Below are 3,189 nucleotides of genomic sequence, written 5' to 3'. Positions count from 1 at the left end.
GATTTAATTTTCAGACATACAGAACTTCCCCACATGGTAATCACCTGTTAAATAGTTGTGCATTTTGCGTCAAGTTTGACTGTTTTAATTAATGTACTGAGGATTTTTGCCAGTGATTAACACTTTTCAGTATAAGGGAAATACAGAGTCAGTGTTGTATTAGCCATTTAAAAGATTGGAATAATGAAAATTATTATGATTTTTGAATGAAATCTCTATGAAATAAATTTCAGTGATTCTTATTTTTTTTTTTTTTATCATGACTTAAGACATAATAAGATCAACTCTAATCTTCACATGAAGATCAGTTATTATTGGTGTTTAGTTACTGGTATTTTATATAAATGTAAAATTTTTTGCTTCTAATTAGGGCTGCACAATATATAGTTTCAGTAACGATATCGCAATGGTCCCATCACAGGACATGCAATGTTGACTTGGGATTGTTGATCAGCATTTAAGAATGTGCAGTGTTTACATTTGACATTACATTTGATTATTCAATAAAAGGTGCAGGACGAAATAGTGGTATACATGAGCTTCTCGTAATGACAGAATGAACGTATATCAATGTTGCAATTCTAAGAAATATATGTGCTGTTAATAAAAGAAATACATCTTATATCTTTCTGACGCAGTAGGTAATGCTGTCGCCTCACAGCAAGAAGGTCTCTGGTTCGAGCCTCGGCTGGGTCAGTTGGTGTTTCTGTGTTGAGTTTGCATGTTCTGCCCCCGTTCGTGTGCGTTTCCTATGGGTGCTTCAGTTTCCCCCACAGTCCAAAGACATGCAGTACAGGTGAATTGGGTAGGCTAAATTGTCCGTAGTGTATGAGTGTATGGATGTTTCAAGAGTTCCCACTTAGATATGCTTGGCGTATAAAGCAGGTTTGGCATGCTGTCCCGGGAGAGAACCCTGAGCTCGGAGATATTTGAGCCCAGGGCTCCCGCCCAGTCTATAAGCATATCAGGAGATCCGAGATCAGGTAGGACTCGGGAGCTCCCCCTTTAGAAAAGGGAGGAAAAGGAGGAGATGGGGTGGAAGGGGGGATTCTTCCAAATGAAGATAGAGCAGTAGGGAGAAAATGTTCCATTTATAGTAAACTAGGATCACTCTGATTGGATTATTACTGATTACAGATGAGCGGCCAGACATGCTCAATCATATCACGAGCTCCTCTCGAAATTGGTTTATGAAACTTCACTTGCCAGAGATGGGCTGCAGCTGGATGGGCATCCGCTGCGTAAAACGTGCTAGATAAGTTGGCGGTTCATTCCACTGTGGCGACCCCGGATTAATAAAGGGACTAAGCCAAAAATAAAATAAATGAATGAACTTTCTGATGCGTTTTCCCTCTCCATTTATGAATATCATGATATATTGTGGATGGCTTTCTTGGGATATCTCGCTGATGATCTATCATTATCTGGGGCAAAATATCATGATAATATCGTATCGTATTACTGTACCTGAATATCTAACTACTTGTTTCACTTTTATCTTTGCTCTGTCTCATTTATTGATTCTTGCAATTTCTTTGATTATTCCAATCAAAATTAATGATTTCATTCCAAACGAAGCCATTCAAGTCTGCCGAAATCGTATTTATATCGCAATATAAATCGCAGAAAAATAAAAAATTACAATGTCAGATCTTTACAATATCGTTCAGCTCTACCTCTAATTAAAAAAAAAATGTATTTGTAATGTTTTTTCAGGATTTGGGGACTCGTTTAAGATTTATTTATTGGAATTTTACATGATTTTATTTATGATTTTACAGGGTTTATTTGAATTGTAAAAGTTTTGCACTACTTTAGTTCAATCTATTTAATGCTTACTAAATATAAATGTACCAAGACATCAACAAATGGTGCCGTGTCAGTGTCTACATATGGATACAAATATGAAGCAGCACAACTTTTCTTTACAGTATTGCTAACAATAAGAAATGTTTCCTATCATATTAGAAAGATCATGTGACACTAAAGACTGTAGTAATGATGCTCAAATTCAGAATCAAATAAATAAATGATATTTAATAGACATTATAATATAAAATATGGAAATAGAGCTATTTTGAATTGTAATATTTATTAATAATTTTAATCAAATACATGCAGCTATGGTGATGAGCAAAAGAGATTTATCATCAGATTTATTTCAGACAACTGACTTTAGATAGGTTCTTAAACGTCATTTTCATGCTTAATGAACATTACATTACGAATTCATGCCATCTCTCTGTAAATGTTTAATCAAATACCTTTGAAAAACCACTTCTCCCCAGTGAACGTTAAACTAAAGCAGAACTGCTGGCACTAACTGTGTGGCAGATGCTAGTATTAAGCAAAGCATTAGCAGAGACAGCCTTCAGCCATCTAGGAGATGGCACGGGACGGCACAGAATGGGAGGGGAAACAGAAACAGAAGCTCAAACAGTGTTGTTCGCTATCATCTGACTACTAAACCAACCATTGCGCCATTAAGACTGGATGTTTATCATGTTTTCAGTGATAATGCTGACAGGAAATGACTCATTGACATTGAAATGGTGGTTAGAAGAGCACAGTCATGTTTTTATTTTTATTTATTTTTTTAAGTTATCATTATTATTATCATTATGTTTCTTTTGTGCAACCGCTACATGACTCACATTGAAGATACCAGTAGACGAGGAAAAACAAAAGAGACCGGAAATCATAAGAATAGGCAATGAGTGAATCAGAAACAGATTCTGAGGAGGAAAGAAAAACAAACACCGATTTTACAGCAATTCTTAAATATCTCACAGTAGAGTTTGACAGAAGAAAGCACAGAAAAGGAAAAAGTCATTTTAAGAACAACATTAATTAACAATTAACCGTGTAAAACACCAAGTGTGGTGTTTTCTCTTTCTTTTCTTCTTTTGTTTTGTTAATTAAAAACCAAATACAAGAACCGCATGTCACTAGAGCAACATCCATAACAGATTAATTCATGGTAACCACACACTATTTTGGTATAGCATACTTCAGCAAGGAAAAAAAAAAACATAATAATAAAAAAAAAATCATAACAATCCAATAAAAAGTAATAAATATAAAATAATCAGATTCAATTCTTCTCATCGTTCATATGAATACATAACATCTACAGTTTTTAAAGTTAATAAAGTCAAGCTATGGTATATAAATACGTCACCAGCATGC

At 34.7% G+C, this 3,189-nt stretch overlaps 1 protein-coding gene across 1 annotated transcript in view; it reads right to left on the bottom strand.

The window, feature by feature from the left end:
- Nucleotides 1-2,556: 2,556 nt before the first annotated feature.
- ywhag1 (3-monooxygenase/tryptophan 5-monooxygenase activation protein, gamma polypeptide 1) overlaps nt 2,557-3,189 on the bottom strand; it is a 43,931-nt gene continuing 43,298 nt past the window's right edge. Inside the window, exon 2 of the mRNA XM_056457233.1 lies at nt 2,557-3,189. This exon is cut by the window's right edge and continues 1,899 nt beyond it. The gene's annotated coding sequence lies outside the window, so the exon portion shown is untranslated.

This window comes from Danio aesculapii, chromosome 5 (genome assembly GCF_903798145.1).
Source record: "Danio aesculapii chromosome 5, fDanAes4.1, whole genome shotgun sequence".
In the NCBI taxonomy this organism is placed as follows: Eukaryota; Metazoa; Chordata; class Actinopteri; order Cypriniformes; family Danionidae; genus Danio; species Danio aesculapii.
Note: the sequence above shows the minus strand (reverse complement) of the source record. Positions and strands in the feature narration are given on the sequence as shown.